We start from the raw sequence: 26,389 nt of genomic DNA, 5'->3' as shown, positions 1-26,389 counted from the left end.
GCCAGCACCGCCTCCTTCCCGTCACCCACTGTGGCTTTCGGCCATCCTTCTCTTCCGACGATCTTCTCCTTCACCTCACTCATCTCCTTTCCGAACAGCTTAATTCCCGTCGCTCCGCCATCTTCCTCTCACTTGACCTCGAACGCGCTTATGACCGCGTCTGGCATTCCGGTCTCGTCTTCAAGCTCCAAACCTTTGCCCTTCCCATTAACTACGTCCGTCTGATCGGTTCCTTTCTCTCCCACCGTCCTTCCTATGTCACCATCCATAACACCGATTCCTACACCTTTTTCCCCTCCGCCAGTGTGCCCCAAGGCTCCGTCCTCACCCCCCTTCTGTATCTTTTGTACACGGCGGACATGCCGCCGCCGTCGCCCCCCGTCCACCTCCTCCAGTTTGCCGATGACACCGCCTTCCTCGCCCTTGCCCCCACCCTGCAACGCTCCCAACGCCTTCTCCAATCCCATCTTGACCGGTTCACCGCTTGGTGCAACCAGTGGTTGCTCAAGGTCAATCCCTCCAAAACCCAGGCGATCATTGTAGGCAAAACCACCCCTTCCTTCCGCCTCCTTGATTTCTATCTCACCGTCTATGGCCGTCCTATCGCCCTCACTCCCACCCTTAAGTACCTTGGCGTCACCCTCGACCGTCGCCTCTCCTGGACTCCCCATCTCCAGACCAACCAAGCCAAGGCACGTTCCCGACTCCGTCTCCTCAAGCTCCTTTCCGGCCGCACGTGGGGTCTGGACCCCTCCACAATCCTCCACACCTATAAATCCCTCATCCGCCCTATCCTTTGTTACGCCCATCCAGCCTGGATCTCCGCCCCCCCTACCTTCTATAAATCCCTCCAAATCCTTGAACGCCATGCTCTCCGCCTTGCCTATCGCATCCGTCTCCCCTCCCCCACGCGGATCCTGTATGATCTCATCCCCTTCCCCCACCTCCTCCTTTTCCTTGAAAGGATACGTATCCTGTACACCTCACGTAAACTTGATCCTCCTCACCCGCTCGTTTCCCCGCTCCTCTCCCACCCCCGCCCGCTGCCGCGCCTGTATTCGCACGTCCCACCCGGTCTCCATCTCTCCACCCTCCATACCCTCTCCCAAGGTGGCTTCCGCCGGCTCCCTCTCCCTGATGATGTCCTCGTCCCCTCCATCTACCCCTCCTATCAACTTTGACCCTGCCCCACCCCCCACTTCCCGTGTCCTTTCCTTTCGGCACCCTCCCTCCCTTCTCTTCTCTTCCCTTCTTTTTCCATCTCCCTGTCCCCTCCCTTCCCCCTCTTCCCCCGGGCTTCCTCTCCCCCTTCCTCCCTCCCCCCTATCTCCCCTGCCCGTGGCATCTCTGCTCTCCCCTCTCGCTCTCCCACTCCCCTTCCTCCTCCTCCTCTCTTGGCAGGTCCCCGGACTCGCACACGTATAGTGAACATTCGCGCGCCGGAGATCGTCTCCTTTTGTGCTTCGTGTGTGTGACGTCATATTGTGTTTTTGGTGTCCGCCGTCCCACTCCTACGTTCACTTGTGCCGTCGGACTCACCAGTGTTTTGTGCGCCATGCCAACGTGTTTTCAGTGTTGTTATCATCACATGTGAACGACTCCGTGTTTTTTTTTTTATGTCTCTGTGACCTCTCTCTTTTGCCCGTCACTTTGTTCATTGTCATTCATCATGTTTTATACTCTTGTAAAACGCTATGGCTGAAGAGCGGCGTAGTGTGCCGCTGCCAGCCTACCTGAATTGTACAGGTTTTAAAATAACAATAAAGCAAAAAAAAAAAAAAAAAAAAAATGCAGAACATCATATCACGCAATTAATATTAAGACGTATTCAATTTTTGCAAGGCATGGCTGATGATGATCATGCCTATAATTTATTAACGTAATACATACGATCTTCATATCGTTATAATTGTAATGTTAATTGTTAAGGTTGTCGACGCTTGATGTTCAGTTGTTACGTACATGTGCTAGCTCACAGACTAAATTTAGTTTCAATGACACAATCAGCATGAAGTTCGGTTTACCTACGTTCTCCAATTGGCTTTAGTTTAAATTAATGGAACAAGTGTGAAAGTATTGATAGTGCGATATTGAGAGTCATATCGCAAATTACCACACAGTACCATAGGAGCTCATATTTTGAATACGGGTTCTAACCACGTTGTTGCGCCTTCACAAGTATCTGAACTACATTCACTGTAAGTCACTTGATTTATCGATAATTCATAATGCCAGTGACAGCAAAACTGGAAAAGTTCCCACAGCGTCTTTACATCGTCTTTGTCAGAAGTGAGGTTAGTTTCTATGTTTGTAAATGAATCTGGGGGCATCGTTTGTGCAAAGTGTGAAACCTCCCCCCACTCAAGTGCTTCCATTACCAGAAGTATTAGCAGTTGTATAATGTGAATTATATTGCTAGTAATTAGTAGCAATATAAAATTTTAATAATCCTCGTGATTTTGTCAGGCGCGACTACTGGATGCTCTATTTACCCATCCACATTTAGAAGAGATAGTCATGAAGATGCAATATGACTCTTGAAGAATTCGCACGGTAAAGGAGCCATAGTTGATTATAAAGTGTGCAAAATGAGTATTGGTACAGTGCGTACTGCGTAACTGAAGTTATTATGTGATTAGAAAGGAATGATAAATAGATGTGAACCATACTGAGACTGAATAACGAAAATTCCATTCACATTCCATTCCCCCACGTATTTAATGATAACGACTTGCTAGAGTGTCATACCGATCCGTTTATCCTTGAATGTTGATTGTGATGACGGACTGACCTGTAGCGTAGCCCAATCTCTAGGTTAGGACAGAAGGTTGCGTGTTTTCAGATTGATAATGTGCACGTCAAAACATTGGAAAGCACTGATCTTACAGATACAAGTCGAAATTGGGAATATTAGTAATGCAATATTTTAAAATACAGACAAAGATATAGCTGTGTATTGTACCGTTGGAAATAATATCAGTCTTGTGAATACAGCTGTTTAATGTTTGGTAAAAGTTACCTAGTAGACACCAGATTGAATTTTTTGTAGTTTATTTACAATATATGCGTGTAATATGCATCAAAATACTCATCAGAGACTTAGCCATTATCTGGTTTTAAAATCACCGTGCAATTTAAATTCTTTTTCCTTTATTGTGTTTCAATTCCCTCTGGAAGGGGTTGGGCTGGCAGCAGCTTCGTATTTTTATTTATTTATTTATCTCTTGTTCCGGTGATCCATGTTGTGACACTATCACAGGATATGGAATGTGTCAATTTTACAAGCTTTTGGCTAGAATTGATGGTAATACATAAAACAAAACAAAAAGCAGTAAACAGTAACTTAGGTCCCAATAAAAAAGTACATTTTAGAGATAGATAAAGATTACAAGACAATAAGTGTTACAGAGAAATAAATAGTGCAAAATACGTGTTTACAATAAAAATATTCCATTTTACAAATACAAATTTGGGCATACATTTGCAATTTACAATAAAAGAAATGTTAAAACTGTAGTTCAGGAACTCTTCTTATGTATAAAATGATCCTTGCAATAGGAACTGCCTTCAGGTTTTTTTAAATAGGAGATCATCATCTACCAAACACTTAATTCTTGAAGGGAGGGCATTAAAAATCTTACAGCCACTGAAATGGACTCCTTTCTGCACCATACTTAGATTTGGCTGTTCATAGTGGATATCATGTTTACTTCTAGTATTGTGATTGTGATATGTACTATTCAGCTTAAAGATGGATTTTTCTTGCCTTATGAAGCACATCAACGAGAATATATATTGCGCAGTGGATGTAAGTATTTCAAGCTTCTTAAAAAGGTGCCTGCATGTGGCTCTAGGATGGACTCCACACATCACGCTTATGGCTCTTTTTTGTACACATAGCACTTTTTTAGCCAGTGGTTGATTTCCCCAAAATTTAATTCCATATGCCGTATTTGCATGAGAGTAACCATAATACGCTGACTTCATGGTTTCCATATTTCTATAAGAAGAAACAATGCGCAATGCGTATGTTGCTGAACTTAGTCTTTTGCACAGATCCACGATGTGGTTTGACCAATTCAGTTTGCTATCAATATGCAAGCCTAGGTATTTTGAGGAATCTATCCTGGTTATTGTCTGCTCACCTATCTTTACAAACATTTCCTCATCTTTGGATGTTTTGTGGAACTGAATGTAGTTTGTTTTACAGTAATTTAAAATAAGACCATTAATGTTGAACCAGTTCACCATTTCATTTAAAGCCTTATTTGCCGTTACCTCAAGTTTATCTACTGAATTATCAATAAGTAGTGTAGTGTCATCCGTGAAAATGGTGAATCTACAATATTCCGTAGAGAGAGGAAGATCATTTGGGACACCATCTTGACTATCTACTACAACTTTTTGTTTCCTGTTTGGCAGATATGAGTTAAGCCATTTCCCTGCTGCACCACTTATACTGAGATGTGCAGCTTTTTGTAAAAGAATTTGGTGATTTACACAGTCAAATGCTTTTGTTAGGTCACAAAATATGCCAATCACTTTGTTTTTTGTTGATAGATTCCAAGAGTTTGCCAGTAAATGCAAATATTGCATCTACCACTGACAAACCTTTCTGAAAGCCAAACTGACTTTTGCTGAAGCTATTTTGTTCGCTGAGATGCTTAACTCTCCTGGCATGCATTAGTTTCTCTAAAACATTTGAAAAGCTTGTCAGTAGTGATATTGGCCTATAGTTAGCAGTATCCATCTTATCCCCCTTCTTATACAGCGGCGGTTATACAACTGCATACTTAAGCCTCTTAGGAACTATTCCTTGCTTAAGTGACGCGTCAAAAATGTGGCAGAGGACTTTACTTAGATGGCTGGAGCGGTATGCCGCTCTTCAGCCTACAGAACTTTTAAAACATAATAATAAGTAATAAAAGCAGGCAATAAAAATGGTGGCTTTTAAATTGTAAAATGGCGGAAAGTTGTGGAAGTTAGAATATAAAACACTGCGCTAAAAAGTTGGCATGTAAATGACACACCACAGCATAGGTTAGTGGGGGGGGGAGGGGTGAGGGGGAAAGAGGGGAGGTGTGGAAAAAGCAAAGTAAGAGAGAGGAGCCAATGGATGAAGAGGACTCATAAGGGAGGGGGGGGGGGGGGGGGGCAGGGTGGACAAGAGAGGGTGTGGGGAAAGGCATAGAACGAAAACCAAAAGTACTAAGGGGAGAGAAGGGACTCAAAAGAGTGTAGCCGGGAAAGAGGGAAAAACAGGATGGGCTGGGAGAGGGAAGGGGAGCCTGGGAAATAGACAGCAGTAGGGAGGGGGAGGTGAGGATCAAAGTTGAAAGGAGGGATAAATGGAGGGAGAGAGGGCATCATCTGGGAGTGGGAGTTGATGGAAGCCACCTTGGGAAAGGAGATGAAGGGTGTAGAGGTGCAGGGTAGGTGGGGCACAATGATGAAGGCACAGCTGTGGGTGTGGGTTCAAAAGGAGAGGAACATCCAGGGAATGGGGGGATCAAGTCTGTGGGAGGTGTACAAGATGCAGATATGTTCGAGGAAGAAGAGCACATGGAAAGAAACCAGGTCATATAGGATCCCCATGGGGTGTGGGAGGTGTATACGGAAGGCTACCACAACCTTTATTCGGCTCTCACATTACTCAGCTGCCCCAATTCTCAACTGAGTATAAAATTTTTCTCAGAGAAAATCAGCTTCTTCGTTCATTTTTTCGACCATAGGCACGTAATACACCCATATTGTGAAACACAATAACAAACAAAGTACGGATGGAGGATAACAGATCGCATACGGCATCTAATGTTAACTGCTGATTTTAGTTGCTACTTGCGACTTCTACTTGCAACTTTTCACTGAAATCGCAACTAGACAAGAGGTTGAGAGAAATCTTGAGGGTCAGACTCCCTCATTTCTCGTCACTGCTGCCACTGCCACTATTGCCGAGTTCTTCGCCGACGCCACCGTTTCTCGTTGCTTCTGCTGTGACCACTGCTGTCGCCGTTACCACTGTCACCATCTTCATCCCCCATTTGCTCACCACCACCATGGCCCTCCCTACCACCTCCATCATTTTCACCTTCTCTTCCACTGCTTCCGACCACCATCACACGGAGTTCTTCAGCAGATCCCATCACCATTACCCCTTCCCTCCCTGTTCATCCTACTCCTGTGCTGTTTACACCCATCACTTCCCCGACTCTCCCTCACCTGTAGCTGCCACCCCATCGTCATCTCCGGACTTCCCACCACTCTCTGCGCCACCTACATCAGGCTCCCAGCCAGCACAAATCTCAGTATGCCATGCCACAATCTCTGCCACACCCACATCCCCACCCTCTCCGTCACCTGACACTTAGGGAGGAACTTTCCACCGACACCTAACCCTCAAACCCACCCCACAGCGTCCTTCTCAACCTGTCCTATCCAAGAAACCTACCAAATGCCCTAATGTTGACCCTGCCCCCACCCTATCCACAAAGAAAACCACTGATCCCCGTGACCCACCCATCCCCATGGACACAACCCCATCCCTCACTCCTACACCTCCTTTGCCCCACTCCTGCATCCTCTCAAATCCTGACCCTCAACTCCCTGACACCTGCAGGCTCACCCTTGTCATCTGTTAATACCCCCCCAATGCCCCTATCTCCCTTCCCATTCTTCGCAAGGACTCCACCCCCATGCATCCTTCCACATTGATCTCCTCTCACAAATCCTATGCGTCTAGTTTGGCCCATGAGCCACCCTTACTGCCTACTACACCCTCTCCTCTCCCCAACAGCTTCAGCCTCCCCGATATCTGCCGACCTTCACCTCTGTGATCATGAAGCTTAGCCCCGTGGTCATGGAGGCTGAGGTGTTGGTGGAACTCAATTCCCACACTGACTTTGAAATATGCTTGGCCTGTCGCACCTTTAATGATGCCGAGGCGACATGCCTTATAATAATCTTCACTGAATCCTTCTTTTCCATTGACCGTCTCCTTACAGAGGGAGCCCTCATCTTTAACAGATGCCTTAAAGTTGACCCCTCCTGTTTCCCCCTTTAATCCTACCACTGCCAATGATGTCTTAAATATAATGTGCATGTCATTGCCGATTGTAAGAGCCCCCAACCTGTCCCCATTCCAAAGATTCACACTTCCTCAAAAACTTCCCCCACCTTGCCACTTCCCCCTCTTGTAATACGAGTACCTGTAACAAATCACATTCTACCTACTCATATAAATGTAAAGCAGAGCCTCCTCCCAACACCCCAGACCTCACCATCCCCGTCCATCCACTAGGTGATCACATCCATCCCAACAACTCCCTCTGCCGTCCTCCTACTGCAGAGGACATCATCCACTTTATCACCACAGTCCTACAAAATACACCCTTTCCAATGCCCCCACGCCATTTCCCAAACCGCCCTCGCTGCCTGTTCTATCTTTCATCTCCCCACCTATGCCACCTACTCCCACAAACAGGCCCACTTCTCCTTCACCTCCCTCACCACCCTCTTCTAAATCTCCCCCACAATGGCACAACAACATTACAGTATCATTTACGAGAATACTCCTGCACACCCTAAATCAACACCGTGTGGATGCCTTCACACTCAATGAAACCTTCCTCCAACCTCGCGTTTCCATCTCCACAGACTAACTTGTAGTAGGGTTGCCACCTTAAACACCTCCCTCTTTGGCTCAACCTCTTCTCAACAATCTCTCTGAGAATCTCACCCTCAGCCTCTTCTCCCCACCCTTACCATCACATGTGACACCATCTACATCTGCCCATGCACCCGCTTCCCGTACGATTTCCTGGCCCACATCTAACGCACCTTCTTCACATATGAGATTGCTGCAGACGTCAGTATCCACAGCTGTCCTCCTGCTGACCTCCAGTGCTGGCATTGGTTTATCACCAGCCTCCAGGGAGACCAGGTTTCCCCCACACAACACACCTGACCTGAATCCAATACCACTCCTCACACGATTTTGGCGTCTCCCAACCTCCTCGGGCAATCACCGCCGAAAGCCTTGACATCATTGGTAGCGACCACACATCCATCCTTCTCAGCATCTTTGACGGTCGCTATCCCCGCCACTTTCCTCATCCTGATGTTCCTCCTAAACTTGTCCATGATTACTCCCACGCCAACCGGAATGCCTAACGATACTCGATATACACCCAGGCCAAATGCCCAACCCTACCCTCCAATGCCGTAGCTGCCCATATCGATACAAAAGCCGTACACCATCACCACCCAGCCCTCGCCCGCATACCGTTCTTCTCATTCGTGTATCCTGTCAACTATACTAATCCGTCTTCCACACCCATGACTGAGACACTCTCACTCACCACCGGCAATCACAATGACACATCAGGAACGAGCTTAATCCAAAGGAATGTTGAGCCTGGAGACAGACATGCACACAACTCAATGCTACTCTCCCAATAATCTCTTCAAAGTACTGGTCTGCTTTCCACTGCCTTTCTGGAAACTGTCCTACCACACAATACCCTCTCCTCATTGAAGACCGTTGCTTTCCTGGTAACCTCAGTAAGGCCAACAACTTTGCCTCCCACCTATCCAAAGACTTCCAGATGATCCCCAATTTGCTTATTCCCTCCTCCCCAACGTCATCAAATGTATGGCTTCCAGTACTTAGGCCACAGACTGCCATTGGAGCTCAACACTCCCCTCAGTGCACAGAACATCATCCTCACACTCTGCAGTAAACGTAACACTGTTCCCAGCCATGACCGCATTACCTACTGTCACTTCAAACATTGCCCTCCCTCCTTTCTTGCAGTCCTTGTGTGGCTTTCGACCTTCCTTCTCTGCCAACAACCAACTCCTACGCCTCACCCATCTCCTCTCCCTCCAGCTTAACTCCTGCTGCTCTACCATTTTTGTCTCCCTAGACATGGAAAAGGCCTACAACCACGTATGGTATCCCTCGCTCCTACTGTTCAACGATCCAAATGCCTTCTCGCAAATCACCTTGATCTTTTTGCCACATGGTGCAACCAGTGGCTCCTGAAAAGCAATCCTTCCAAGGACAAGGCAATCATCGTAGCTCGTACCATCCACTCCTTCCATCTCCTTGATTTTTCCCTTACCATCTGCTCCCGTCCTGTTCATCTCTTCCCCCATGCTCACCTACCTCGGACTCACCATTTACCGTCACCTTACCTGGACCATTCATCTGCGCTCTATCCAATCCGAAGTCCACAACTGCCTCCGTCTTCTTAAACTCGTCTCCGACCATCCTCCACAACTACAAACCCTTGATCCTTTCCATCACCTGCTTCACTAGTCACGCCTGGATTTCCGCCATCCCCACCCCCCCCCTCCTCCTCCCGAAATTCCTTGAGAGCCACACACTCCACCTCACCTTCCACATAGACCTCCAATGCCACACACAGATCCTCTATGACCTGATTCTTTTCCTTCATCTGCTCCTTTTCCTCAAATATATCCGTGTCCTCTACACCTCCCCCCATTCCCTGGTTGCACCTCTCCTCTCCAACCCCCATCCATTGCCGTGCCTTCACCATCGTGTCCCACCTCTACACCATTCATCTCCTTTCACAGGGTGGCTTTCGACAGCTCCCTGTCCCAGATAATGCCCCCTCTTCCTCCATTTATCCCTCTTATCAACTATGATCCTCACCTCCCCGTCCCTACTTTTGTTCTTTCCCCAGGCTCCCTCTTGCCCCCTCCTACCATCCTGTTTTTCCCACTTCCCCACCTACCCTCCCTTTCACACTCTTCCCTCCGCTGAATACTTTTGCATTCCCCTTCTCTGCCTTTACCCACTGAGTCTCGCGTCTGCCCTGGCCTCTGTTATGACTCCTTTCTCTCCGATGGTTCTTTCCCTCCCTTTGGTTTTTCCTCTCCTCCACTCTTTTTTCCCCTTATATATCTGGGTCCCCCCCCCCCCCCCCCCCACACACACACACACACACACATTTGTTTTAGGCTGTGGTGTGTCATCTCCATGGCAACTTTTTACAGAAACCATACTGTCGCTGTGTGTGATTTTTTTTTATCTCTTGCGGACAGAAACCAGACTCTCGCCGTGTTTCTTAATTGTCTGTCTACTATTGTACCTGTCTGCTTACGTGTGTTATGCTTAGCATCGCCAACTCTTGTTTCATATTTGAACTTCCACAATTTTGCGCCATTTTACACTTTAGAAGTCACCATTCTTATCACCTGCTTTTATTACTTATTATCTTATTATTATCTTTTAAAAATTCTGTAGGCTGAACAGCGGAATACTAAACTACCGCCAGCCTGCCTACTTCATGTGGAATTGAAACTCAATAAAGGAAAAAAAAAGACAGAGAGAAAGAGTTTGAGACTAAGAAGTACGAAAGTCAGCCAACAGATGCCACACGGCGCTGAATGCTAATGAGACACCCACTAAACCCACAGGGCAGAACAGGTGATTAGGATTGTGGAAAGGGCGAAATAAGGTGTCGATAGAGTTCACTCAAAATTGTAATTTATTGTAATTTAATAGCACCATTAAACCAAAACAGCACTTAGCCGAATCTTTAGAACTATGAGTTTCAAAAGGGCAATTATTTCATGGCTGAGGGCCTCCAAACAAGAAATCTTAAAAGTCAATAAAATGAAAATGCAGTTAAAATAGCAAATGAAATAATTAAAATATATATGGTATCACAGTAAAGCTGGAAAGCTTCAAGGCAAAAGTAGATACAACAAACATATGCAAGGTGCAATACAAGTGGGTAAGAGCCACAATTAAATTTGAAATTTTTAAAATATATTACCATAATCCTTTAAGGCAGAAAAGGCCGCAATGTTTTTCTTAAAGTGTAATCTCAAGAATAATGGTTTAAATGGCTTAAAGCCCACAATTGGTTTTCAAAATTCAAAAATACATAAAGTCCAGTAAAAACAAGAATTTTTAAATCATTGGCTATGAAAGATTGTAAATGGACAATTAATCACTGGTGAGAAGGACAATAAAGAAAACGGCACTGAGAAGCCTCCAGGGAGGTCGGTCTGCCCTTGTTCACTTAGGTGAGACAGGTGGTGAGCCCAACTACACTTGATCCGATGGAACTCAACCAGGGGACAGCCTCGGACTGACCGACACAACGAATTCCTAGCCACCAATCAGTACATGAGAACTCAAACACAAAAGGTTACGAATGTGATTATCCACAATGAAATATGTATTAGCTGTCAAAACTACACACCATGTTGGACAGCAACAACAGATGAGGAAAGGACACTGCCTGAAATTATGTTAGTGGCCAGGACAGGTAACCGGAGCACTAAGGGCGACAAGGCAGAAAATTTTGCTGGTACACTTGAATTTGAAATACGGTAATGTAGTTAACTTCACCCAAAAGGAACACTGTGTGAATTTACGTCAGTGGACAGGGCAAGTAACCAGAATACTAATGGCCACAAGGCAGTAAATTCTGGTGGTGCCCTCGAATTGTAGTCAACCAATATACTTAATTGGACCACATGGTGACTAAATTTCACCAATAGAAACTCTTGGTGTTGCTCACAGGGAAACCTCCCCAACAGCGAACCACCGAAATGAACCACACAACATGAATGGATGTGGCTTGGATAGTTGAAACCCCTACTCAACTTTGACATCCTCGGTCAGTGAACCACGAAGCTTGTAGCGATGGGACAGCTCCACACACACTTCGACACTGCTCAGGGATGCGCAGCAGATCCAACCGATTGCACCGCTCGGAGATAACTTCCCTAGTCCTCAGCAACCGACCGTCTCCTCTCAGAATGCCGACAACATCTAAAATAGTTGTCAGTGGAAATAACGCCAACTACACACACAACCTGACAAACACTTGCACGAAGACCTGAACGATACCCAACAGTAAGTAAGCACACACGATGACAAATCGGGAGTCAAAGCACACACACACACAGCTGACTCACGAACAATCGGCGAGCCAAAACGCGTCGTCTGTTAGGATGACTGACCGACGATCCACAGAGACCGTGGCCTGGCTCAAGTGATGCGAGGCAGCAGTGGTCAGGCAAGCCGTGTCAACGCAGACCTCACCTCTGCTCCAACCCACCTGACAGGTCCGAACTGCGCTCCAGACACGGTCCAACTGACTGCTGGCCTGAACTCGCGACCGGAACTCACTCACGACAGACAACGCCCGGGAAGTAATAGCAGTCGAGCAAAGATACTACAAGACGGGATATATATGGAAATGTGCTGCTAGTGCCAGTCACGGTCAGCAAAGCAGCAACTTAGTGACGGTAGTAATTTAAATTAATGTAGTGAGGTGGAAGTACATTATCTCGCTACTTGCGACTTATGCTAGCTACTTGTCTCTGGAATCACAACTAGAGAAGAGGTTCACAGGACATGGTTACTGTGAAGGAATGCTTTGCCTGGTGATAGACACGCACACAACTCAACGCCACACTCCCAATAAACTCTTCCAAGTTATTGGTCTGCTTTCCAAAGCCTTTTCTGGAAACCATCCTACCCTGCAAAACCCTCTCCTCCTCGATGACCGGCCCTTCCCAGACAACTTCAGTAAGGCCAACCACTTCACCTTCCACCTATCCAAAGTCTTTTCCATTCCAGATGATCCACAATTTGATTATTCCCTCTTCCCCGACTTTGTCAAATGTCTGGATATCACCGCTCCTCCCCTTGCTCCTAACTTCCAGTACTTGGGCCACACACCACCATGAGAACTTAAGACTCCCATCAGTACACAGGATATCAGCCTCACACTCTGCACTAAATGCAACACTGCTCCCACCCGTGACCACATTTCCTGCCGCCATCTCAAACACTTCCCTCCCTCCTTTCTTGCAGCCCTTACCACCCTTTATAACGTAATTTTTGCCAATGTAATCCTTGCCACCAGCTTCTACTTTGTCCTGTGGTAAACCTGCCATATCCTGATGTTCCCCAAACCTAACAAGCCTCTGTCTGATGCATCTCTCTATTGCCCTATATGTCTCACTTCAGTGTTCAGCAAGCTCTTAGAATACATCCTTACCTGGCACATCCATCACCACCTCCACTGACACCACCTCCTCCCCAACACCCAATGTGGCTTTCGACCTTCCTTCTCTGCCAACAATCAACTCCTATACCTCACCCATCTCCTCTCCCTCCAACTTAAGTCCAGCCGCTCCACCATTTTTGTCACCCTTGATGTGGAAACGCGTACGACCGCATATGGCATCCCAGTGTCCAGTTGAAACTCCAGATTTATGCCCTTCCTATCACCTATGTCCGTCTGATGGCCTCCTTCCTCTCCACCACCCCTCCTATGTCAGCGTTCGTTACACCGATTCCTGCATCTTCTAACCCTCTTTGGGTTGCCCCGGACTCTGTCCCCTACCCTCTCCTCTACCTCTTGTACACAGCAGATATGTCCCAAACCCCTCCCACCAGTCCACTTCCTGCAGTATGCTGATAACAACGCCTCCCTTGCCCTCTCCCCTACCCTTCTACGGAACCAATGCCTTCTCCAGAATCACCTTGACCTGTTTGCCACATGGTGTAACCAGTGGCTCCTCAAAAACAATCCTTCCACGTCCCAGGCAATCATCGTAAGTCGTACCACTCCCTCCTTCCGGCTCCTTGATTTTTCCCTTAGCATCTGTGCCCATCCTGTCTGCCTCTCCCCCATCCTCACCTACCTTAGACTTAACATTGACCGTCGCCTTACCTGTACCCCTCATCTCCGCCCTATCAAACCCAAAGCCCACAACCACCTCCGTCTCCTAAAACTCTTCTCTGGCTGGACATAAGGGTTGAACCTCTCTACCATCCTCCACACCTATATATCCTTGATCCATCCCATCCTCTGCATGCCAGTCCCGCCTGGATCTCCGCCGCCCCAAATTCTATAAATCCCTCCAGATTCTCTAGCACCTTGCACTTCGCCTTCCCTTCTGTATACGCCTCCCATCATCCCATGTGGAAATTCTATGACCTGATTCCTTTCCCCCATCTGCTCCTTTTCCATGAATATATCAGAGTCCTACACACCATCTGCAGACTTGATGCCCCCATCCCCTGGTTTCTCCTCTCCTCTCCACCCCCGCCCTCTGCTGCACCTTCACCATTGTGCCCCCCCCCCCCCTCCCCAACCTCTACCTCTACACACTTCATCTCCTTTCCAAAGGAGCCTTCTGTCAACTCCCCCTCTCTGAAGATGCCCTTTCTCCCTCCATTTATTCCTCCTATAAACTTTGATCCTCACCTCCCCCTTCCTACCTCTGTCTTTTTCCTAGGCTTCTTCTGGCCCCAACCCTCTTCATGTTTTCCTTCTTCCTGCATACTCTGTCATTGACTCCTTTCTCCCCTGAGTACTTTTGCATCCCCCTCCTCTGCCTTTACACACTCCCTCTCATGTCCACCCTGCCCTCCCTTATGAGTCCTCACCCTTCATCGGCCCCTCAACCCCACTGTTAGTGTATTCCTCACCTCCTCCCTTTTTCCCCCTCATCTGTTCATGTCCCCCCCCCCTCCCCTTAACCATTCTGCCCTAGGCTGTGGTGTGTCATCTCCATGCCAACTTTTTAGTGCAGTGTTTTAAGTGAGTGTTAAAGTGTTCTGTGTCTTTTCTGAAGTGTAGTGAACAGAAACCATACTGTTGCTAGGTGTGAGTTTTTATCTGTTGTGAACAGAGACCATACTGTTGCCGTATTTCTTAATTGTCTGTCTACTATTGCACCTGTCTGTTTACTGAATGTTTTACTTTGCATTGCCAACTCTTGTTTTACATTTTAAATTCCACAATTTCCCACCTTTTTACAATTTAAGAGTCACCATTTTTAATGACTTCTTTTACTGTTTATTATCTTCTTAATATGTTTTTAAAACTTCTGTAGCCTGAAGAGTGGTGCACTAAGCTACTAAGAGCCCTTCGAAGAAGAACAAGAAGAAGAATCAGAAGAAGAAGAAGTAGAAGAACATGAAAAAAAGAGGTTCACAGGAAGAAGTACAAAATTCAGCAAGATGGCACATAGCTTGAATGTTAAAGGCTACTTGCAACTCCTAGTTACGGCTCAAATTGCAGCCAGATTGTATAAAGTTGTTGTTGTGACATGTCTAACTTCTCAGTCACTGTGATTTATAATAGATACACAATTTCTTGCCCACCGCCAATAAATATTTAATTGGTAGCTGAATCTAACTGTTCATGTATATCACTAACAAATACCAAGAGACTAAGTGTGTTATCTCTGTGTATTTATTTTAAATTTTTTGTACTCTCTGTGGATTCATTTTTAAGTGCTCTTACTACATCTCCGAATAGTGGCAGTGAGGATTTTCCTCGGTCGAATGACCATACGATCTGCTTGGCTTTGTGTCATGCCTGAATACAATAAATTCCAACTATAGCCACAATTATATCTGCAACTCCAGTTTGCGCCCTAATCCTATGTGTATTTTCCTGTATACCCACAGAAACTTCCAACACACATTTTCAGCATTGCTGTTGGAAGATACCTCAGCTTTTGAATAGTTTTCATTCTGAAATGAAGTCCACGGGAAACCTTGTTACTAAAACTCAAAGCTGGTAAACCTCATATTTCCAAACTTCCCCTTTTGGACAGTTAGGAAGTTCAATGTTACAAACCCCACTGAGTTTACAGAAAAGTAGCCTAGACTATTTTTACTCTTCTGTTTATTTACTTCCCTGACCACCCAAATATTGTCTTCAATGTCCATAAATATAAAAACTCATTATAACTTCTATGATATTTATCAATTTGTTGCTTGTGAATTTCTTTAGTCTTGTTGTATATTGAATCTTATGCGTAGTTTCAGACTTAATTTTTCATGGTATTTCATATCTCCATGAATTGGCCAAATCTCCTTATGGAGAATGATGAAGTCCATTTTATTAGTAACTGAGGTAGAGTCTGTGCAGGATAAAGTGTCCAATGTGCAGTGACCAGTTTTTCACCTTCTGGCTGGCAGGCGATGATACCATCAAGACGTACGTGCTGCAGTATTTCTTAAGACGATTTTACAGAAACTATTTGTTAAAAAAAATTGATTTCTGCATTACTTAGTCAGTCTCATGATGATGTGCACACCATTTCTTTAATGGTCATAGTTATTGTGATATTTACACAGAAGTAATACATGGTGCAAAATTCCAAAAAGTTTGCAATGACAAACAGGGGTTGACATAATTTTGTGTTTGGGACATATTACATAATATGTTACTGCATATGAAATTTATCAAAGATACTGAATTTTTCATTAGACTTGGGTGAAGGTCTATCCGGCACCAATCTCGAGAAAATGTAGCACTCTCATTTGTGATCATATTGCACCAGCGATAAAGCCAGAGTGAAATATCCAAAACATTCTTCACATTTCATAAACAGGAGGAACATAGGGCTGGACAGCGATGCTAGAGGGTGGCAGCAGCTGCTGCACAATTGTAGTATGCAGCGTCGAAGACAGAGGGCAGGGAAAGCTACAGAGCAGGCGGCATGCAGACTCCTGAGAGTACGAAAGTTATAAGAGTGCATTTTATTTTGTTTCTTTCCTTTCAAGTACACAAAATAAAAAAAAGAAAATGTTCACATTGAAGGCTAGTATCATCTGAATCAAAAGCATGACTATATTGGAAAAAATTTCTCTGATACTAGTATATGCAGGCCCTATGTAGGTTAAATCTGGGATTGTATGAATGTATGGTGTGCTTTCTGACATGTCCCAAAGAGCAGAAACCTAGCTTACCAAAAAATGTTTTTGTTGGAGTGAAGACACTGAAGTGAGGGGTCAGTGATGCTGTTATTGCTTTTAATGATGGCAACACTGGTAGGGTGAGAGTGCTACAGCATATGGGAATTAATACTGGAGCAAACCGCATCAAAGAACTTAAACAGAAGGTCAAGGTTCACATTGATAAAGCAGAGTATGCAGTAAAGTTGGCCACTAAGAAGTCCAGAAAGCAGAAAAGAAGAAAACACTTGGAAAAAGATCAGGCTGCTTCTGAGTGACTATAAAATAAAAAATTAAGCATATATTAAGTGAGTTACAGTCTTTTGAAACTTCAGAAGCCGAGCCGGAAAACTTCCATTTTCTGTGGCATTTTTCTCTAAATCTCAGAAACCACCTTGAGTAGAGTACTCAAATTTTCAGTGAGTACTATCTTACATATCCTGAGTCTACTGAACTGAAAGGAGAACATAATGTTATGTATAATTAAAATTATTTTTAATCTACTAAACAGTACACAAAATTTTAATTGTGTAGTTAAAAAATTGTATTTCCAAAAGCAGTGGCAATTATTTTAGGTCAGTAGACTCAGAACATACAGTGTAATGTACTGTAAAACTTTCATGTCAATGGCTACAGTACTGCCTGAAATACAGGGAAGCCGTCTCTAAATTTAACGTTGTTGGGATAGTGTGTTCCAACTCCCATTTACGTTCTAAGTATCAAATAAAGGAACAGAGTAAAAAAAATTGCAGTATCAACTTCTGTTTTGTTTCAAAGTGTAGCCACTCACCCAGGCTTACTAAATGGCTATATCGGTGTCACCCATTATTTGTTCAACTATTGTAACACTTGCACAATTACAATTGGACATAGTCTCATAACAGCTACAGTTGCCACAGTGCCTGTTGCTTTGGACATGCGCGGATGTCCAGAGAAACCCTACATTATAATTTGGAATAACGCAGGCACTGCAATATCGTATATATCCACCAACAACAACTTACTTAGAAGTCAAATGTCTCGCCTGTACGGGAAGATATATAAATGATGTACAAGTACATGTTGTAGACACACTGTTGACAAAACATATGAAAGTTTGGGTCAGGCTGTGATGAATGCTCTGATAGCCTAATGGTTAGGCGACCGCTCACGGTAGATGGGAAATCTGGGTTTGAGTCCCAGTCTGGCACAAATTTTAATAGTTGTCATTCCATTATACATTTGATTTTTGTCCACATTCACAGCTCTAAATTTATTTTATGTGTTGACTACCACCAAGTTATTAGTTAGGACGAATGATTATGGATGAAAGGTGTGTATAGGCAACACAGAACATCATATTGCAGAGTGTGTTCCACGACATGACAGTCGTGACCTACGTGCCTGTTTCACCACACGTACCATTTGGAATCTTACCCCAAAACACCAGTTTCTTGGAACCTCACAGGTAGGAACTGGCATAACAACATGGCCTTGACTCTTGTCACCACCTGGCCTCAATTTACGTTAATTTCTTTGGCCTCAGGATTTTTTCACAGTAACTATTACTTTCTTCACCCCCTTGCGGTTTTCAACATCTTTCATTTTCTGACCTGTCTATTTTTTGCCACCCCCCTCCCACCTCTTCCACAAACAATGCACTTAGCATTTTTCTCTTATTAACTCATGCACAATGTTTTAGCAGTAATCTCTGTCTTGTATATTATCTTCCACCTTTAAACTCTCGGGTTTTAAAATCTCACCTGCTACTGTCCCCAACAATCAATCTTTTGTTCTCACCAAGTCTGGCAAGCCTGCCCTGACCCGGGGACCTGTGTGACTTTTCCAAATTCTACCCTTTCCCATAAACCTCACCAGTACTGTTCCCTCACCCTTCTTCCTTCACCTTCAACCCTTTTACGAGAAGAAGGAGGTACTGGCCCTGAAAGCTAGAAAATTGTAATACCTTTTATAAATGTGTTCTCTTGCTGCATCCTGTTGAGTGGATTTTTTTTATCTATCCAGTTAGCTTTTATGAATAAAGTTATGTGACAAGCATTCCATTTTATTGATGACAATTACTGAAAGAAAAAATTATTTTTCATTCTGCATTATAGTGCTTTTGAATCTTTTTATTTGTGTTTGCGTCATTCTCTTACTTGTTCAGCAATATGTTGACAGAACAGCATACAATATGCTTGTGCAAAAAGCTTATACAATTGTTCACATTTCATTTGACACGGTCTACAGGCTGTGCTGCACCAGGATGCGTCTTTCATTATCTTGTTACAGAAAAGGAATGAGTGTGAGCTACACATTCAGCATCAGTGGGAGAATAACGTCAGTCACCCAGTCAGTGGCACCTATAAATTTGCATTTAGCTCTCTTGATATAATTATATTTTACCAGACAATAGATAACACTCACATTAAAATAGACAATCCACCAAACATAACAGACATGGAAAACTTCTGGAGCAACATATGGTCAAACCCAGTACAACATAACAGACACACAAAGTAGATACAAGCAGAAACAGACTCATACAAGATGATACCACAAATGCCTGAAGTGATAATTTTTCAACATTAAGTCACCCGAGCAATTAATTCTATGCACAATTGGAAAGCCCCTGGAAATGATAAAATAGCAAATTTCTAGCTAAAGAAGTTCACCTCAACACATTCACATCTAACTAAATTAATTAACAATTACATTGCAGACCCATACACAGTCCCTGATACACTTACGCAAGGAATAATTTATCTGAAACCTAAAGATCAAGCAGACACAGCAAACCCAGCAAAATATCGCCCCATAACATGCCTACCAACAATATACAAAATATTAACTTCAGTCATTACACAGAAATTAGTGACACATACAACACAGAACAAAATTATAAATGAAGAACAAAAATGCTGCAGCAAAGGAGCATGAGGATGTAAAGAGCAACTGATAATAGATGCAGAGGTGACATATCAAGCTAAAACTAAACAAAGGTCGCTACACTAAACATACATTCATTACCAAAAAGCTTTTGATAGTGTACTCCACTCATGGTTACTACCGATATTGTAAATATACAAAGTAGATCCTTAAATTAATACAGTTCCTAAACATAGTAATGAAAAATGGGAAAACCACACTTAATATCCAAACAAATTCAAAAAATATCACATCACAGCCAATACAGATTAAGCGTGGAATATACCAAGGAGACTCATTAAGTCCTTTCTGGTTCTGCCTTGCCCTGAACCCACTATCCAACATACTAAATAATACAAATTATGGATATAATATTACTGGAACATACCCACACAAAATAATACTTTTGCTATACATGGATGATCTAAAACTACTGGCAGCAACAAATCAACAACTCAACCAATTACTAAAGATAACAGAAGTATTCAGCAATGATATAAATATGACTTTTGGAACAGACAAATGTAAGAAAAATAGCATAGTCAAGGGAAAACACACTAAACAAGAAGATTACATATTGGATAACCACAGCGACTGCATAGAAGCGATGGAAAAAACGGATGCGTATTAATGTGTAAAACAGATTTTGTAACAGGAATTTCTTTAGCTGAAATTTAAGCTTCATTGTGGATAGGGCCATAACTTTACTGGGCAGTGCATTGAGTAACTTTAAACCTTAATATTGTGGACCCTTTTCATAGAGTGCTGTTCTGTGGCTGCTGATGTAAATTTTTTTATTCATTTCTCATATTGTACTGATGCAAATTGGAACAAATGTTGGGCTGCAGTCTTTTAACAAGTAATATGGCTTTTAGAATGTATATGTTTACTACAGTTAGTACACCGGTTTTTGGAAACAAGCCACAGCATGATTGCTTATATTTTGCTCCGCAGATGATTCTTATAGCCATTTTCTGAAGTAGCAATAGGTTTTATTTTATTTTATTTTATTTAGTCCTTCAAATCCTATTTGTATAGAATATATACAAGGATATTGGACATGGTTAGGTATTTACAAGATAAAATACAGTTTGTATTGCAATCCTAAGGACTAGATATTGAAGTAATTTAGCACAGATTCATAAATACAACAAACATTACAGGCAACATGCAAAGTAGAATATTAATAATGCATCTTTATTTTTGTTGTTTGGCTTTTATATATTCTGTCAGACTGTAAAAGCAATGATCAATTAAATATGCCTTTACTTCAGCCTTAAAACTACAGAGTTTACCTATTGATTTAATATGTTTAGGTAGATTATTGAAAATCCTTATCCCAGTGTGTAGTGTGCCTTTTTGGCACAATGATGTTCTCACCTGTTTCACATGAAGGTCAGATTTTTGCCTTGTATTGTGTGCATGTATATCTTCATTTTTTAATAAGATATCTGGGTGTCTGTCGATATGTTGTTTGATGAAAACTGATGCTTCATAGAAAAAAATGCAAGGAAGAGGAAGAACTGCAAGTTTTTTGAATATGGGTCAGCACGATTTCGTATTGTTTACCCCTTCAATAATTCTTAGTATTCTCTTTTGCATCTTGAAAAGTTTAATATTTGTTGTTGTATTGCCCCAGAAGATTATGCCATATTTAATTACAGAATGCACATAGGAGTAGTATACATTTAACAGGCTGGCTTTGCTGCAACATGTTTTTAAGATCCGTATCATGTAACAGGTTTTGCTTAGTTTTCTTTGCAAATATTCAATATGTACCGCCCATTTTGTGTTGTTCTGGAGCCAGAGTCCCAGAAATTTAGTGCTGTCAGCACTTTCAAGAACTCTGCCCCTAAGTTCTATTTCTATGTTTGGGTGGTGTCTTCCTTTTACATTATAGAAATTCAGTGCTACTGTCTTTTCTTTGTTTATAATTAGCTTGTTGTAGCTGAACCACTGTTCTACACTGTTCATTGTTTGGATAGCGGAGTCTTTAAGTTTTTCTTCTGTTTTACCACTAATAAGGAAGCTTGTATCATCTGCAAATTGGAGGGTAGTTTGGCAATACTTGTTGTACATAAGATCATTGACATAGAGGAGAAACAGAATGGGTCCTAATACTGATCCTTGAGGGACACCATATTTCACATTTTCATATCCTGAATAGTAGTAGCTGATTTTGTTATGGTCAGTATATTGCACTTCAACCACCTGTTTGCGACCACATAGGTATGTCTTGAGCCAGTCATTGGATATACCTCTAATTCCTAACTGGTCAAGCTTCTGCAGTAGGGCACTATGTCAATGACGTCAAAAGCTTTAGATAAATCAAGACATATGCCTGTCACAAACTCACCTGCATCCAGTTTAGTATAGATTTCATTAAGAAATTCAAATATTGCACTTTCAGTTGAATAGCCTTCCCTGAAGCTATGCTGTGAAGGAGAGAGAATCTTATTTTTATTTAGGAAATCAGACAATCTCTTATAAAAAACTTTTTCTAAAATTTTAGAAAATACAGGCAGTAGGGCTATTGGTCTATAATTTGAAACACATTCTGGATTTCCTTTTTTGAACAGTTGTTTCAGCTTTGCTGTTTTTAAGCATGAAGGGAAGGTTCCTGATGCCAGTGAGCTGTTGCACAAATGTGTCAAGGGTTCAGCTAAGGCAAGACAGCATTTTTTAATAATTGCATCTGGTATTCCATCAATTCCACATGAGTAGCCTGTTTTCAAGGTTTTTATAACTGATAAAATTTCTTCAGAATTTGTGGGTGAAGGGAACAAAGATGTAGACACATTTCTTACACTATTTAGATTTGCTTAGGTTGTTGCTCTGCATATTCTATTCCATGATGTAGGTGAGAGGAAAATAGGGCATGAAATGCAGTCTTTAGGAAAACAGTGTCTCTGAAGAACTTGCTAATTATATTAATTGTAAATGTAATCTTAGACAACTTATATGCTAGAGTGTCAACATGTGTGTTCCAATTTAGATTGCTTTGAATTGTTAAATCAAAGAATTTTACACTAAAGAATTTTTTTACTAATTCATTGCCTATGTATATTTTACTTTCATTATTAAAACTACTGTTGTTAATCTCCATGAGTCATGCTTTGCTACTGCTTACATTTAAGTGGTTTTCATTGAAGTACTGTGCAATATCATTTGTCACGTTATTACACTGGGTCTCTAGTTCATTAAATGATTTCTTTTTACACACAATGGATGTATCATCTGCATACAGAACAATTTTGGAATTCTGAGAGCAATATCTTATGTCATTTACATAAATTAAAAACAAATGAGGACCTAATACTGAGGCCTGTGAACACCACTTTCAGCTTTAAGTAGTACAAACTGTTTTTGGTTACTCATGTAAGATTTTATTAGGTCATGAGTAGTGCCTCTGATTCCAATATTCCACACTTTTCTAACAGGATTGTGGCAGCCACACAGTTGAAAGCTTTCTCCAGGCAGATGTATACACCTGCAACATGTTACTTGTTCTCGGTGCTGCTTGTTATCTCTTCAATTAATTGAGCAGGTACTCTGCTGGTTGATTTACATATTAAGAAACCATTTTTATTTTCAAACATTGGGTAGTGCAATGGGAGAGAGCTTATAATTCTGGTGTATATGACTTTTTCAACTATTCTGGAAAAGACTGGAAGTGTTGTGGTGGGTATGTAGTTCTGAATTTTGAGTATGTCCCCGTTTTTAAAGATTGGTGCTACATGAGCTATTTCTGGTCTGTCTGGGAAGGTGCCTGATTCTATTACATTATTTACTGCTACAGACAGAGGTACAGACACACTTTGTCTGCACACATTTAATACATTAATACTGAGGCCATAATGCCTGTGAAATGGGAAGATTTTAGAGAGCTAATGATGTTTTGAAAACCTCCTTTAGCTTGTAAGATAGTCTGTTATTCAACATTGCACTATGGAATAATTCTAATTTTTCCCTTGCTTCAAAGACATCATTATTTATCCAGATACTTCTATTTATATTTTTAGTTTGTTCAACTTTCTTAGCGGCAACTTTCTTAGATCTATTGCAGCAAATTCTGTGATTCCTTTTGCACAGAATGTACAGGGTGACACAGAAAAATGGGCACATTTCCACATTCCAATAAAACAAGAAGTGATGAAGGAAAGAAATCGCATTCATAGTAATTGAAACCTCACAACTTTGCCATTTACGAAACATTGATCGCATTTATCATTTCTTTTTTTTTTTTATTATATCCTTTAGATGGCATCATTCTGTATGAAAACATTCGTGAAATCTGCCATTGAGATTACTCATTGACCACTGCAATATCACAGCTGGGATGCTGTGAATTGCATCCCGAATACTCTGTTTTAACTCATCCAGGGTTCTTAATCGAGTCGTGTAGACTTTACTCTTGAGGTAGCCTCACAAGGAAAAAATCACAAAAGGGTAAATCTGGCCATCTAGGTGGCCAGGGAATGTTACCAAATTGTGAGATCACACAGTTGTCAAACAATTCTCGCACAAATGCCACTGATTGGGGTGCAGTGTGTGATGTCGATCCGTCCTATCAGAATCAGGCTTCTTGAACATTTGGAAAGTAGTTCAGTGCTGGTATAAGGAAAGTTTGTGATATTCCACGTAATGGTAATGAAATCAGGGGCCAGATAAACCACCAAAACATGCATTATTGACTGTTGACATTCCATGTTGGCTTCCTGAGGTGGAACATCATCATCCATGGAGTCACTACCATTGACAATGTTACTCATTTCAGATAATTCTAGACGAGTAAGATTTACTCTAAACTTTTTACTTGTCTTCTTTTCTCATGCAGTTTGCTCCAGTTCTTCACGTCTAGGGTTCTGATACTTGAGACTGACATTTTCACATTTTAGGTTCTCATGGTTCCAGTTTATGTAAATAATTTTGAAAAATGACTGCACAGAATTTTGTTTCTTTTGGAATTTATTTGTTTCCCAATTTACTATATCACACTGTCTTTTGAATTTTAACATTAACAAAGCTGAAATTAAGTTGTTGCTCCAAAATACAGAAACACGTCTGATCACATTAGAGGCATGCCCACTACTACCTCCTCACTCTGCAGTAATAACAATATTCCAAATGGTTTATAAATTTTCTTGACGAATGAATTTCTATAAATTTATATATATGAATCCAGAAGTAAACGTAATAAACAGTACCAAATTGCATAATTAACAATAGAAATTTTAACTGTGCCAAATATTTCACAATTTCAAATGTTTCTAAAAAAATAATTTTAACTCTAAACAAAGAGGTAGTACATATTGATTGTAACAATGAACAGGATTTTACATGCAGAAAACTCAACATTCTCAGAAATAAAGTAGGGCTGCTCTACTGTTTTTTTTGACAGATGGTACACTGAGGTTAGAATATGGCTTACTTTTGTGTGATCAACAAAATCTTTCCAAGCTTGTTATGTAAACTGTGAACTATTATCAGATAAAATTGTTTTAGGAATACCCAACTGATGAAAACATGTGTTTTCAAACTGAGAGATGATTTGCTCACTGGTAGCTTTCTTAAGAGGAAATGGCTGCATGAACTTTGAAAATACGTCAACCGCCACAAAGACATAACAAAATCCATTTTTAGATTTAGACAAACGTCCATAAATGCCCACAGACATGAGATCTACATTATTATAAGACAGTATGTTTTCCATTTGACCTCTGCTTGTTTGGCCACTTACCTTCACTCTCTGACATCTGTCACAGCTGGCAATCTTCTTCTTGACTCTCCTTCACATAATACAAAAATAGATGTTTTTCTGAATCTTTTGTGTATATGCTGGCCGCGGTGGTCTAGCGGTTCTAGGTGCTCAGTGCTCAGGTTTAAGTAGTTCTAAGTTCTAGGGGACTGATGACCACAGATGTTAAGTCCTATAGTGCTCAGAGCCATTTGAGCCATTTTTTGTGTATATTTGGTTGATCCACAATGACCAAAACTCTCATGTGCATAAGTAATTAAAGTATCAATGAACTGTTATGGCCAACATAGTTTCCAAACATCTGAGTCAGTTGTATGTCTCCTGAATAAAATACCCTTGTGTCCCTTATAATATTGTTCCATCTTTTCTCCTCCTTTCTTACCCAACATGCTCTTAACCAATTTCCAATTTTGATCATGATTTTGATACCTGCGGATGTCATTGCAAATTTTCAGGATCTCTTTTTCCTCTTTCACACCTCTCAAGCACATAATTTTAAATTCTTTCTCTCCTCCTCCAAAGTTGTTAGATAATTTACTCCCTAAAGGTAGCCTAGACAAAGCATCAGCAACTACATTGTCTGTGCCCTTAATGTATCTGATTTTATAATTGAACTGCTGTAAAAATAAGGCCCAATTAGTAATTCTGTTATGGTACAGCTTACACACCTGGAGACAACATAATGCTTTGTGATCAGTATAGATGATGATTTTGTGACCTAGTAGATAATTTTTAAACTTGTTGAACACCCAATGTACCAATGTACAGCAAAAAGTTCTTTCTTATTTACAGTGCATGTCTTTTCATTCTTATACAATACTCTACTATCAAATGCAAGCTCTGTGTTCACTAAAACCATCAACTTCAATATCCTGAAATAAATGAGCACCCAAATCAACATCACTGTTGTCTGTCATAATACGAAAAGGAAGAGAGAAATCTGGTCTGAACAATATCTGACTTTGACACAACTT

The sequence above is a fragment of the Schistocerca americana genome, chromosome 11 (genome assembly GCF_021461395.2).
Source record: "Schistocerca americana isolate TAMUIC-IGC-003095 chromosome 11, iqSchAmer2.1, whole genome shotgun sequence".
Taxonomy (NCBI): Eukaryota; Metazoa; Arthropoda; class Insecta; order Orthoptera; family Acrididae; genus Schistocerca; species Schistocerca americana.
The sequence above is the reverse complement of the archived record's forward strand: the minus strand, read 5'-3'. Positions refer to the sequence as shown.